Genomic DNA, 15,380 nt, shown 5'->3' with positions numbered 1-15,380 from the left:
TTTTGTGTGTATGTGTGTGTGTGTGTTTGTGTTTGTGTGTTGCTACGGGACTGCCATTAAATTCCATGTTTATAGGCCCGGTCACTGATTAAAAAGTCAAGTGTTCATTTAATATGCATATTTTACTGCATAATATTGTTATTACCACTAGCATGCATGCACAACAAATGCAACTGAAAAAGTGAACACACTGTATAATGCTTGCTCTGTTTTTCTGATGGGAATGCATCATTGACATTTATCGTCGTCAGGACTCAATGAGAGTCCGTTTAAGCAAAGAAAATGATGCTGGAATGAAATGTATTTTAGTATTTTATGATTTTGGATGTTGGAAAGAAAAGCTGCTGTTAACAGAAGGTACTGAAAAACCACTGGAAAAGTTTTTTATTTTATACTGGACTGATTAAAATAATTTACCCGGTGTATTCTGACATCACCTACATGATGTGCAATGCCATACTTTATTTATACCATATTTTTATTAAATCACTTTCAATTGTATTGTACATTCATTTGAGTCTCCCCTGCACACGCTTTAATTTGTCTCCATTAATTCTTCTTTTTACAAGGAGCACTTGTTACATGACAGTGGGTGTCTACTCTTTTTATTAAAACCGGCACACCGGTTCTACTCGCTAACGCTAATATAAGCCTAGCCTGCTATGTTTTAGTGCTGGATGCCACAGTCTTCACTCCAGCGGTCTGTTTTTCTGCTGCCCACAGTTTCTGGAATAACGTATCCTTTTTTAGAGGATCTCCTGTAGTTAGTTACTCCTCAAAACTTTTTGGAGACTACAATACAGGAGACCCTCATTCTCCATTTTTGTTCTCATTCAAGGTGGTTTTTGCAGTTTCCTGCTCGGGATTGAACAGACTAGGAGATGAGCCGACTTTAATACTCTGCATTGACGTTTAAAGCTTGAAGTTGACTAGCCGAGCTAATCACATGTTCTTGGCATCTCCTCTTCAGTTAATTTACAGAGGAAATTCGAATTGCCTTTGCTGCTGCTGGCCTAGAACACTGTGGAGCAGCGAAATGTTCGACTAACAAGTCTGCGTGGTTTAGAGAGCACGAAAATAAAATGGTTGCAGATGGGAACAGCAGTTAGCCTTGCTCGCTCCGGCTATTCCAATATATTCCCATATCTTGGCTATTTAGACCTTATACAGTGACTTTAACATGGATTTAGCATCAAAGTGTCAATTTCATTTCAAAAAACACCTTGGTTTTGTCACACGTGTGTCCAGAAAAGGCCGCTGTGACATCTACTTCTGTTTGACCCAGTTTTGTATCTGAGACGTGTCGCAGTACGGCACACGGCTATATACTATGCTACAAGCGTGTGGAAATATTTTACTAAAAATGAAATTGCTAGCACAATTCAATTCTATTTATATCACAAAAGAACAGAAGTTGTCTCAGGGCGCTTTACTCTTGAAGCAGGTCTCATAAAAGTCCAAAAAAAAAGCCCCCCCCCCCACACACACACTCCCATACTATGAAAGCAAAAGTGAAATAGCAACAGAAATGCGAACTAATTATAACTACTACATCCAGTGTAATGGTGAGTTGTATTTTTAATCATTTGCCTATTTCCTGCTGTACTAGTTTGACGTGGAAATGCCCCAAATTTAGGCGAGTAGAGGTGAAAAACGGACCAGCTACGTGTCACAGATTTTAAAACTACCTAGCTTTGGCCTTTCGCTTACATGACAATGCGAGCCGTAAACTTTCAAGAACACCCATTGTTTGCTTTTTCACCTATACGAGAGAGCCACAATCCATTATTCGAAACAGCTCTGTGTGGATCAGTGCAGTTGTTAGCGTGGAAGACTTTTTGTACAAGACGTCTTTAAAGTGATCACTGTAATTTAAGAGCTGTTAATTGCGGGCGCGCTCCAAGACGAGACGAAGTGCTTTTGGCTTACTCACTTTAATGAGGTTTCCCACCGATGCTTTTGAACCTCTCCAACCTTCCACGCTAGCTCTGTTTCACTTCTTAAGAGGGCCCCTCTCTCTCACCGCCCTCTTAAATACACCATTAGAAGCCATTTAGTTTGTTCCTAAGAGCCAATCAAGGCATGTAAAATACTGCAGAGGTGTACAGAATGTAACATGTCAGTGCCAAGGGCAGCGCGCGCCTGGAGCACTGTAAATGTAGAACAAAAACACTGCAGACACTGCATTAGTGTTAAGTGGCTTCATTCAGATTAGCTTTACTATATAGTTCACTAATGCTACAACTCACCATGTTGTAATGTTCAACCATTAAAAATAGATGCCCTGTGTCTGCCAATTGGCATCAGCTCTGCTCCACATTTGTCATTGGAACCACCAAAGTCCAGCAAATGTTTAAGAAATTACAATATACAGTGTATATAAAATACAGTGGTGCCCCGTTATATGAGTGACCCAACGGAAAGTTATTCGGGACATGAGCTGTCATTTGGATGATTTTTTTTTTTTGTGGTCGAAAATTTGAAACGCAAGCACTGTATGGTGGCAGTGAACTCAACTCACTCAAAGCAGCAGTTCAGAAGATTCAAGCAGTTTATTGCCACTCCCAGTTGAAGTTTACTGTCAAACTAAAGAGAATCACACTTTGTGTATTTAAAACAGCCACAAGTCCTCTCGCTTAATGCTAACGCGTAATTGGAAATGCCATGGAAGGGATAACATCAGTGTTATAACCCTTTAAGCAATGGCTATATGAACACAACTGGTGGAGCAACACGTTGATAGATAAAACAATATTCACATGGATATATTCTTTATCCTCTGTGAAGAACAAGACTAGAGTTTATTATTGTATTATACTGCCTCCCGTTGGCCAAGGCGTGCATACCAGAATGAGCAGCACAAAGGCCATTGAATTGAAGCAAAAAAATGTAGCAAAATGTAACATAGAAAAAACTGTTTAATTTCTTTACACTCTGTTGAATTACGTCATGACTGTATTTTTTTTTATAAAGTACAATATTACTTTTTAAATTAAGAAATACAAATGTTTGTTGTTTCGTTGGGTGGAACGTTGGGCAACTGGTTATCACAACTGCCTCACAGTCCTGAGGGACCGGGGTTCAAATCCCGGCCCTGCCTGTGTGGAGTTTGCATGTTCTCCCCGTGCCTGCGTGGGTTTTCTCCGGGCACTCCGGTTTCCTCCCACATCTCAAAAACATGCATGGTAGGTTAATTGAAAACTCTAAAATTGCCTGTTGGTGTGAATGTGAGTGCGAATGGTTGTTTGTTTCTACGTGCCCTGCGATTGGCTGGCTACCAGTTCAGGGTGTACCCCGCCTCTCACCTGAAGATAGCTGGGATAGGCTCCAGCACGCCCTCGACCCTAGTGAGGATATGCGGTAGAGAAGATGGATGGATGTTGTTTTGCTGGATTAAACTCTCATCTCAAGGCACAACATTGGTGTTTTTTTTAAATCATAAAATAGTAATCTTTTCGGGTCTTTTTTTGTAATTTATGATTAAGTGAATTATTTAATAACATTTGTAAAACTGTTTAATGTACAATTATCTAGTTTTACCTATGTGTTTTATAATTTACCAATGACAGAAATGTGATAATTGATTTTGCCAACAGCCTGGTAACATAAATAGCTTTGATTGGGGGAAAAGATGGGGTGATGAAACATTTCATCAGGAAAAGTGGCGAGGAGGGGTTGCCACCTCAATCTTTACCATCCCCCGCAGATGCGATCCCCCTGTCGTCACGTGCCTTCAAAGCGTGAGTAGTTTTACTTTATTTTCGTTTTATTATGCTGATCATGTCTTTATACTCGTGTGACATTGAAGTTACTGTAATACATGTTTTACCATGGTGAAAGTCATGTTCCATTATTTTCTATTGGAAACAGTGTTTTGTTTAAAGTAGAACGAGACTCCAATGTATGAATGTTTGGTTCTCCTTAGGATTCCAGCACACAATTATGTAAGACATAAAATAATTCCAAGCGAGACTCAAGGCCTTTTCCCCTGAGGTTCTTGGACATTTATTTTAATTAGTGTGTTAAATGAAGCTCCTTTATGGAGGCTGGGAGAATTTACAGTGGCACACAAAGACTAAAAATAAAAGAAAGCAAACATGTTGTGTGTTGTGTGTATTTTGGAGAATAGCCAGAGAGGTGGAGGTTTATTTGGGTGGGTGGAGGGTTCAGTCAGCGTTTTGTCAGACATGAATGAGGCCCCCACCAGAGAGAGAGAGAGAGAGAGAGAGAGAGCTTCCTGTGTGAGGGCTGTAAAAACAAAAGCAGGACTTTAGAGCACACAGTGCTCCCACATTCCAGAAGCTTCTGCCAGGTACAGGGCAGGACAACCTTCCAATGGTGTTTGGCCTGTGATCCAAAACAAAAAAACAACACGCAGGAATCCAAACATGAAATGCTGCACAAAGACGGAAATTATTTTCCTAAACAATAGGTTTTGACAAGGATATTATTTATAATTTCTATTTATGTTAATTACATAATAATGTGCAGTCTCTGGCTACAACATTAGGTAGCGCTGAGCAATCTAATGAAGACCCCTGGCCATAGAGCCATAGAGATTCCGTTATGTACTGTAGGTAGATTATAGGTAGATTAGTATATAGAAGACTCATCTTTTATTGTCATGAACACAAAAGACAAAATTTAAACATATATATATATATTACATGTACGATGGAGCCGATCCCAACTGACTTTGGTTTGAAAGTTGAAAATGTAATTTTTCAATTTAATATTTTCTACAATGTCTACATTTTATTCTAAAGCCAAAAGCTACTGGCAGAGCTTTGGCTCTATAGTGAGGTAGATTAGATGTTATTTCAGTAGAAGTAGATTGGTAGGTAGATCTGAGAGAGTGGTAGGGTGGTAGATGGATGGATAGCTGCCTGCCTATTTATGTTATTTGTAAGTAGGAATATAGGTAGATACTGATAAATGGGAAAATTTAGATAAGTAAGTTTTTAGAATAAGGTAGGTAGGTAGATTTTGATTGATTTATAGTCTGGTAAATGTCGATTTTAAAATGTAGATACATTTGTAGGTACATTGACAATATATACTGTAGGTAGATTAATGGAAGGAAGATTTGGTAGATTGATAGTCTGTAAATACGGAGGGAAGGAGGAGAATGTAGATTTTGGTAGATTGATGTACAACCCCAATTCCAATGAAGTTGGAATGTTGTGTTAAGCATAAATAAAAACAGAATACAATGATTTCCAAATCATGTTCAACCTATATTTAATTGAATACAAAGACAAGATATTTAATGTTCAAACTGATCAACTTTATTGTTTTTCGCAAATACTCATTAACTTAGAATTTTATGGCTCCAACACGTTCCAAAAAAACTGGGACAGGTGGCAAAAAAGACTGAGAAAGTTGAGGAATGCTCATCAAACACCTGTTTGGAATATCCCACAGGTGAACAGGCTCATTGGCAACAGGTGGGTGCCATGATTGGGTATAAAAGGAGCTTCCCTAAATTGCTCAGTCATTCACAAGCAAAGATGGGGCGAGGTTCACCTCTTTGTGAACAAGTGCGTGAGAAAATTGTCGAACAGTTTAAGGACAATGTTCCTCAATGTACAATTGCAAGGAATTTAGAGATTTTATCATCTCCGGTCCATAATATCATCAAAAGGTTAAGAGAATCTGGAGAAATCACTGCATGTAAGCGGCAAGGCTGAAAACCAACATTGAATACCAGTGACCTTCAATCCCTCAGGCGGCACTGCATCAAAAACCGACATCAATGTGTAAAGGATATGACCACATGGGCTCAGGAACACTTCAGAAAACCAATGTCAGTAAATACAGTTTGGCGCTACATCCGTAAGTGGAACTTGAAACTCTACTATGCAAAGCAAAAGCCATTTATCAACAACACCCAGAAACGGTGCCGGCTTCTCTGGGCCCGAGCTCATCTAAAATGGACTGATGCAAAGTGGAAAGGTGTCCTGTGGTCCGACGGGTCCACATTTCAAATTGTTGACGTCATGTTCTCCGGGCCAAAGAGGAAAAGAACCATCCGGACTGTTATGGACGCAAAGTTCAAAAGCCAACATCTGTGATGGTATGGGGTTGTGTTAGTGCCAATGGCATGGGGAACTTACACATCTGTGAAGGCACCATTAATGCTGAAAGGTACATACAGGTTTTGGAGAAACATATGCTGCCATCCAAGCAACGTCTTTTTCAAGGACGCCCCTGTTTATTTCAGCAAGACAATGACAAACCACATTCTGTACGTCTTGCAACAGGGTGGCTTTGTAGTAAAAGAGTACGGGTACTAGACTGGCCTGCCTGCAGTCCAGAACTGTCTCCCATTGAAAATGTGTGGCGCATTATGAAGCGTAAAATACGACAACGGAGACCCCGGACTGATGAACAGTTGAAGCTGTACATCAAGCAAGAATGGGAACGAATTCCACCTACAAAGCTTCAACAATTCGTGTCCTCAGTTACCAAACGTTTATTGAAAAGGTTATGTAACAAAGTGGTAAACATGACCCTGTCCCAGTTAATTATTTGCTATCAGTTTGAACATTAAATATCTTGTCTCTGTAGTGTATTCAATTAAATATAGGTCGAATATGATTTGCAAATCATTGTATTCTGTTTTTATTTATGTTTAACAAAACGTCCCAACTTCATTGGAATTGGGGTTGGTAGATTTGGATAGATTAGCAAATCGATGGTAAGGAGATACAAATTGACTCAAAGCGACAGAGGGAAGAAGGTAGATATGAGTGGATTGTTGGTCGGTAGACAGGGAGGGAGGGGCTAGGGTAGAGTTTACAAATTGTTAGATTTAGATTAATTATTCAGTAGGAAGGTAGACAGCTACAGTGTGTGTGCCCGCGTGTCGGTTTCCCATCAAGATGTGTGATGCACATACCTTGCTCTTTTTTGGGTGGCCATCACATCACAACAACATTTTCAGTGAGACAGTTTGTGCTAAAATAGCAGTGATTTAAGAGCAGGGTGTTGTTGTTGTATCATGCGGTAGTGCTGAGGTTAGTGGATGATCTCATGGGAGCACGCTGACAAGGCCCACGTGTTTGTCTAATCTCACTTCCTCCTTGTGTGAAGTCACTGAGGGAGAGCATAAGGTCATTCACACTTGGGAAGGAGAAATATGGTGAAACCAGAAGAAAGTAGTTGTTTTTAAATTGTGGAATCAGCTTTGAAACAGGATGTGAAAAGATGCAATGTCAAGTCAATTTTACTTACTGTGTATTCTGTAGCGCCAATTTACAACAGAAGTTACCTCAGGGCACTTTACACATTGAGTAGGTCAAGAATCACAGTCCTCATGCACGCCAACTGAAAGCTGCAAGAGCAAGCACGTGGAAACGGGTAAATAAAAACTCCCTCTCATGCTGTTGTTGTGTTATTGGCGGCCACGGCAATCACGTTTCAGCTCACCATGGGCAAAACAGGATGGACATGAGACTTGCGCATTTACTAATTTACAGAGTAACTGCTCCACCCATGCATGACGAGCAGATAGGATGGGTGAAGATCCAGAGCCTCTTTCAAGCGATAGCCAGAGTCCGGCCACCAGACTACACTGGTGGAAACACGATTGTGCAGTGGCACGATCATGCCGAAACGGCCACATCCCAACGGGTGCGATGCAACATGCTATCATGCTAAAGCCAAAAGGTAAGCAGAGCTGCTTGAGTTTTGTTGGTTGCACATATTAGCCTGAACTTCTGATAATACTTGAATGCTTGGTGAAGTTGTCAACGTGATGGCGCTGGGGAGTATTTGTGGCTCTCTGTTATTGCTCGTGTGTTATTTAGGCTAGTATGCTAGCTAACACTATTGCTGAGCCTCATGTGAAGGTGGTTTGTTTATGTTGAATAATTAAACTACTGAATACAAACATCTGTAACATGGGTTCACGATTGTGTACGTAGTACATGCATGGTGTTGGTGAGTTACGGTCCTCAGTTTTAAGTGCTTTGCTGCCATCCTGTGGCAACTATACACAATTACAAACTCCTCGTAGGGCGGGTGTCAATTGCAGCTAATTTTACACGCTTTTTCTGCGAATAGCAGCAGGGCACAGTCCCAAACCCCTGCGAAAAGTGAAGGTTTTACTCTAGTGTTACATTTCTTGATCCTTTGTTGTTTTGATGCAAGCATTTTAGCAACATGTTATTAAAAAACCTAGGAACTGTCGTAAATTGTGGAAAAAATGCATACTGTAAATCAGTTTGTTTCCTTCCAAGCTATTATGAAGTTCAACATATTTGGTAAAATGAGTAAAAGCCCAAGCAGAGAAGCTTGGGACATTGGTGACTGTGGGAAAAAAATGTGAAAAGAAGCTACATTTTGTTAGCCTAATAGCATAATGGCCTATGTCATTTTAACTTACTGTCACAATAACAATTAAAAAAAAACACCAATCTTCTTTCTAAAAATGGTTTAAGTCAGTGTAGATTTTCAGTCACGGTAATCTGCAAAGGTTGAATGCTCGACTCTAGACTCTCGTTTGTTTATGTTTTCTTGTTTTTGGAAAACATTCCAAAATGAAATGATGCTATTAGGCTAATGATTTGTACATTAGTCTTTCGATATACCTGGGCTTCCTATACAGCCTCCAAAGGATGCAAACCCTGAATTGGGACACCACTAATTCTCTAAAAAAGTTGTCTCTGCTTGTTTGTTACCCTGGTTGCGGTCTTTTCGTATGTCTAGTCTTTCTTAAAAACCTGTCATGGGAAGTGGCCGACATTCTGCTGGTGGATGCCCGGAGAAGCATGCGTATGGTTTATAGAGTTTATATCGCTCCCTTCTTACTGCATTCCCTCTGGGTCACTGTTCGTTTTTTTGCCAAATGTTATGACGCGCTTGGCACACCAGCCAACTCAAAAATGTCTGTGTGAAACTTAGTCTGAAGATTCCAGTGTGGGACTGCGGGCCACGCTGCAACCTTAACTCCTCTACCATCGATTGAAAACAAAATCCAATCATAATGGTCTTAAGTACGCTGAAACTGCGGAGTTCATTTGAACCACGTTGCTAACCAAAACAGCAGCACTGGACGACCTAAGTGTGGAGACTAAGCGCATTTCCTATAAGTATTTAACATGATCTTAAGTTATGTGGTGACAGCATCTTTAACAATTAGCGTTCCGGGTAGACGCTCACTGGTGGTCACTCCACAATGTCGCTTGCTGTTGTTGAAATGTTTTGTTTGATCTGCTCAATCGTGTCGATTTTGAGGCTTCGGCTTTCTGCAATGCATCACTGTATCTTGAATTTGTATTTCGCATGCACAATTGTTTTTTTTTTTTTTTTTTTTTTTAATGTCATGTCTAGAACCCTGTAGTACTGTCTGTAAAATATGTACATCATCATGTAAATCATTTAATAAAATCATGACAATTAAATACAATTTCAATAATTAACATTTTATCTCTTTTTTTTTTATTTGATTAATTACGATAAATTAACACATTTAATGAGATAAATGAATAAACATGAGCATATATTATAGGACTTCTGCTGATGTAATGCTTGGTGGGCCAGCTTCAAGAACGCAGGGGGCCATATGTGACACACGGGCCATACTTTACCCACAATGTACGGTATGTATGCTATGCTAAGATAAGCGACCGTCCACTTAGCTTGCATACACTATGAATAGGCCTAACATGAAGTGTTATGTCTGTGAGGAAAAAAACAAATCCTAAGCTTGCTGAACACATTTCGGTGCTTTCCCACAATCGCACCTCCACTTGAAATGTGGCACGACCGTCCCGAACAAATCATTTCCCTTCATAAGAGAAAGTGTTGTCACTTCCGCTGTCAGGATAGCAACATGACACGGAGGAATAAGCGCGATGAAATATTTTGCGGTGGCCCTCAAGGGAATTTCCTAGCGTTATGCAGGACTTGGATCCACAGCGGGAAGTCAATAAAGACATACCCGTGACATCCTGCTCGTGTGACAGGATAAGTGGGCTGTGATTGAGTGAGGCGCGGAGAAGAAATTACGGGGGATTTTGTTGCCGTTCTAGTGTTTTTCTTGGGGAAAGAGCATGGGTGCAACAGGAAGTGATGTGGAGACACTGATTAGCTACTGTTCTGCTTCTCGGTGCCAGCCATTGAATGTAGAGAAATCCATCCATCCACATGTTCTATAGCGCTGGCCCGCATTAGCCTTGTGGTTGATCTGGAGATTTTCCCAGCTAACCTTCGGCAAGAGGTGGTGTACGCCCTGGACTGGTCCTCAGCCAATCGCAGGGCACATATGAGCACTGAGAACTCGAGTGGGCAAACTCCATTTGCGTCAGGAGATATTTGATGTTCTGAGGGATTTGTATGTTGGTAATATTTATGGAAATGAATACTTCGGGATACTTGAAATTGTGGTTTTCCTCAGATTTTAGTTTATTCCAAACAGCTAACAAATCTATCAGTATTTCATGAAAGATGATAAATAACATTCACTTTAACTGACATACAGATGCGCTGGCACCCAATCTAAAACACTTTCTTGTGTAAGAACAGGCAGGATCTTGCCGTTGAGTGTGTGCATAACTGCAGGCTGGATCTCACCAGCGAGTGCATGCGTAACAGCGGGGTGGGGGATGGCTCTTGCCAACATGTGTGCGCAGAACAGCAGGCTTGGCCAGCGTGTCACCCAACGGGCTGTAACTCATCCTCTCGCCCGTGGGTGTGCGCCGTGACAAGCTACTTCCTTTTACTTGCCGAAGCAAGAAAAACGCCCTTAAAACGCAATTAAAACATTTTATGAGAGGCAGCAGTTTACACATGACACTGTGTGTATGTGGCGCAGAATGTATGTAGGCAGAATAATGTCCCCTCAATGGAAAAACTCAGACTTTTACCAAGAATATTTGTTTTATTTCTGATCAAAACCGGATCTGATTACGCTTTTTATAAAAAAATAAAATAAAAAAAAGCCTTACTCCAGTGACAATTTTTTTCCAATTACTTTTACTAAAAATGAACTTGAAACAAGTGAAAATTGTCAAAAAACAAGTGACCTTTTAAGTGATGAGTTTCATTTTAAGTGTAATCAGATTAGATCTGACAAGAAATAAGACAAATATTGTTGGTAAGATCTTGAGTTTTTGCAGTGCTTGAAATAAACGTTCTCATCAGCACGACTTGAAAAAGTCAGCAGTGAGAGATGAGTCAAGGTCAAAAAGTACTTCTTCAACATGTACGCCTACGTCGTGACGCGTGCTGTTGCTGCAGCTATTTGTGGTGTGGTGTCTGTTTCACTTTGAATCAGAATTTTCCTGCCATTACCAGACCTCAACTTCTTTCCATTAACTTCTTAAACACTTAACTTACGATTCCATTGTAACATGCTGCCAATTTTGTCTTGAGATTCCTGTCACATCTCTGTCGGGCCAATTATACATTATTCGTGCACTCACTGTAGTAGTCTAGCCACTGCACTATTTGCATATCTGTTGTTGACCTTCCCGAAAACTCGCTTGCTGCTTTGGCTTCGCAACACGTTTTGCAGACCAGGTCTTTCTCGCTCAAAAGACAGAAAATCTCGTCCAGTTTCACCGCTTTTTCTCCTATTTGCACATACTCCGACAGCCATTCCATCTTACGAGAACAGCATTTCTTTTTTACTTTGGCTTGGTTTGAGGATATGTCACTGCCCGTTCGTTTCGCTATTATTATCGAGGGTAAACCTAAGCGGCGTGTCTAGCTCGTCTTCGCTCTACGTTGACCAGACCGCTTTGCTAGCTAAAACACCGGCGGCGGGCGGCGCATAAGGACGCTGTCATTGTCCACAACGTTGAAAGTACGTATGTGTACCACTGGTAACCTTTCATTGGTCAGTGACTCTCCGTACTGTGGCTTTCTGTCTCCAACTGGCGGAGACAAATTCCTTGTGTGTTTTTGACATACTTGGCAAATAAAGATGAGATCAAGAAATGGAGGGTTGGAGACGAGCATACTACATCCCACCGGACATCCTCTGATAAACATTGGATATCCCAATCCATCCATTTTCTATAGCGCTTGTCCCCATTAGGGTCGCAGAGCTGAAAACTATCCCAGCTGACTGCAGGCGAGACCCTTGACTGGTTGCCAGCTCATCACACATATAGACAAACAAGCATTCACATTCATATTCATAGCTAGGAACAATTTTCAAGTCTTTAATGAACCTATCGTGCATATTTTTGGAATGTGAAAGGAAACCGGAGTACTTGGAGAAAACCTACACAAGCACTGGGAGAACATGCAAACACCTTACAGAACGCTGGAACCTGGATTCGAGCCCCCCATGAAAAATGATACTTAAAAAGTATAATATTCATCAATATTAGTGTAATATTAATGTAAGCCACTGTAACATAATGCACAATTTGAACATATAATACTGCGCTTCAATACAGTATAGCAAATAAAATAAAAAAAAATACGTAATGAATCAATTGCAATGTATTGCACGTGAGCGTTAAATAGAAAATTGGACCAAAATGTTTGAATCCAAACCATTCTAAAAGATTAAATGCCAATATATTGTACTTAGAATTTAAATCCAACTGAACTGTACCCAAGAATACTTTTGTGTACCACTAGTGCCTGCACCGTACTTTGAGACTCACTGTCGTTAAAAGTATAAAAGCAACAAGTTTTATTTTGAATACAAAGATATGAAATCACGTGATTTTAAGCATTTTTAACACACTAGAAATTGCACTAATTGAAATACATGATGTGAGTGTGAATGGTTGTTTGTTTGTTTGTATGTATGTGCCCTGCGATTGGCTGGCTACCAGTTCAGGGTGTAGCCCGCCTCCTGCCCCATGTTAGCTGGAATAGGCTCCAGCACGCCCGCGACCCTCGTGAGGAGAAGCGGCTCAGAAAATGGACGGATGGATGGATGAAATACATGAGCAGTACTAGTGGTGAGCGCATCTGTCTTGCAGACGAGAGGTGGTCCGGGTTCGTTTGCATGTTGTCATCCCACATGCTCATGTTATTGTGTTTAATAATGCAAACTTATTTTTAATTTGATAATTCGATGGAATAATTCCCAAGATATTCACTAGCTGCAGCCCTAGTAACCAACAGAGACAACAATGTAAGACTACTGTAAAACACAAAGATAGTAATCCAAGTACTCTGCGACCTGTGTACAAAAACACCTCTTTGCATGTAAGCAAGACGGTTTGCAAATGGAATACATGGATGGGAGCAAACGTCCCAGCATGCATTGCGTCTCTAAAACAAATGTCTTCAGGCCCTGCAGGAGCCAAAGAAGCCGCAAAACAAGAGCACCCATTTCCCAAGGTGTTGGCAGCACACTGAGGAGAAACAAGAAGCCTGAGGGATCAGCATGTGTGCGCTTTATACACACTGAAAACGAGGACTGGAAAAGGAAGACAGGTTGTCAGTTCCATCGTCCACCTGACAGGATGTAATGGGAATTAAAAAGTATATACAGTAGAAGCTCGATAGAACGGATTAATAGGCGCGGGGTTGGGATTGTCCAATATAGGGGATTGTCTGTTACATTGAAGCACTTTTTGTTTTTTTTTGGAGGCCACATGCACCCATATTACTATACAGTTCCAAATTATTGTTCTGTAGGTTTTTTTTCATGGCCTAAAACGCCCAGTGCAGTACAGTACAAAGTTATTGTAAATAAATATTTTAAAAAAAGCTTGAAAATGTTTGAAAGGTTCACATTTTATCCAAACTCACCACGTGCTTGGTCATCTTGACATTGTTGATGTACAGTACTTATTGTAGGCGAGTCGCTTTCATGAGCTGTGAGGAATTAGTGTGCTTCCTAGTTCCAAACTCATTGCCAAAGGCAACCAGCTTGACAAAAATTGTGTTACTGTACTGAAAATAGCATGTTGTATTCCTCAGAGTTAACACTGCTGCCATGCCTCTCTCTCTCTGCGTGCGTTCTACAGCACAATAGACAAGAGATATAACCATCATGACATGGCCGCCATGTCAATGCCCCACATTCAACATGGCCGCCACGTAGGCACGGGAGACACGTCTTTTGGAATCGGATATATTGATTTTGTATATCTGTGACCCGAAAATACACCAGGCCACTTCTCTGCCTGCATTGCACCACAGCGCCACTAAACGACAGCGGACAATTCTGGAACTAACAAACTTCAACGGCAGTTTAAGTGACAGATAGAAATTATTTTTGGACACATTGTTCAGTCCCGACCGTCCGTTTGATCTAATATCCATTATATCGGGGTCTGTTTTATCGAGGTTCCACTGTATTTTTTTAAGTACATTGTCGTAATGGGTCAGCACCGGTGCTACGAACAAATCGGGTGATTAAAATTGACTCGCGAATCCCAATGAAAAAATGAGTCCCGAATCAGAATTTATTGAATCAAAACGTGTCCAAGAATAACTCTCCAACCGCTCTATTTTTCCCCGCACGCTCGACCACAACATCATTCAAGTTATGGAGGACCCATGAAAAGAGCACCCGCAACATTCGCCTGGTGAAAAAACAAACAAATTATTCTCTTGTACACACTAAATGACATTAAGTTATTGTTTATTAGTTGTTTGTGTTTCCCCGTAGTATAAGAGTAAGTAGTATAACGTACCTGTCCTGTCGAGTTGTATTTGTGTAGCTGTTGGTGACCTCTTCCTGTCCACTACATGCCCCTTCCCCCCCTTACACACTTAACACGACCCACGTGTCCCACCTGGGCGCCATCAGCACATCTGAGGGCTGAGCCGGAAAACACTGACGTGGCATGGAGGCTAGCGTCCCCCTTTGCAGCACTTTTGCTGTCTACACTGGTCTTTAACGACACTGTAACCCAGTGGTGGGAGAACATTTGTGCTCAAGCAGCACATTTGATTTTTAAAACGGCATGTTGGACTGAAGTTTTGCATGTTCTCCCCATACTTGTGTGGGTTTATCTCCGCGCACTCCAGTGTCCTCCCACCAGAAGTGGCTAGTAACGTGCTACATTTACTCTGTTACATCAATACTTAAGTAATTTTTGGAACACATTTTACATGTCAGTGTGGTTTTACTGCAACATACTTTTACTTTTGAATGTTGTTAAGAAGAAATACTCCTTGAACTCCGTTACATTGACCGAAAAATCTTGCCATTTCGACCTACAAGAACTCCACTTGAAACAGAAGAAGAAACATACAAGTGGCTGTCTCAGTCGACGTTTTTAAAATGCAATGCTCCATGCCTGTGGTATAAAACCACCAGGCCGACCATAGCACGCGAATGCAAATTGCAGTTGTGCACATTCGAAAGGGGAGAAAAGCAATCTGCAGTGTATGCACGGCACTGCAGATGAAACTCTAAATTGTTACAACTCACATTGTTTTTGATGAATGGA

The sequence above is a fragment of the Phycodurus eques genome, chromosome 3 (assembly GCF_024500275.1).
Source record: "Phycodurus eques isolate BA_2022a chromosome 3, UOR_Pequ_1.1, whole genome shotgun sequence".
Lineage (NCBI taxonomy): Eukaryota > Metazoa > Chordata > Actinopteri > Syngnathiformes > Syngnathidae > Phycodurus > Phycodurus eques.
This window is presented reverse-complemented; position numbering follows the sequence as displayed.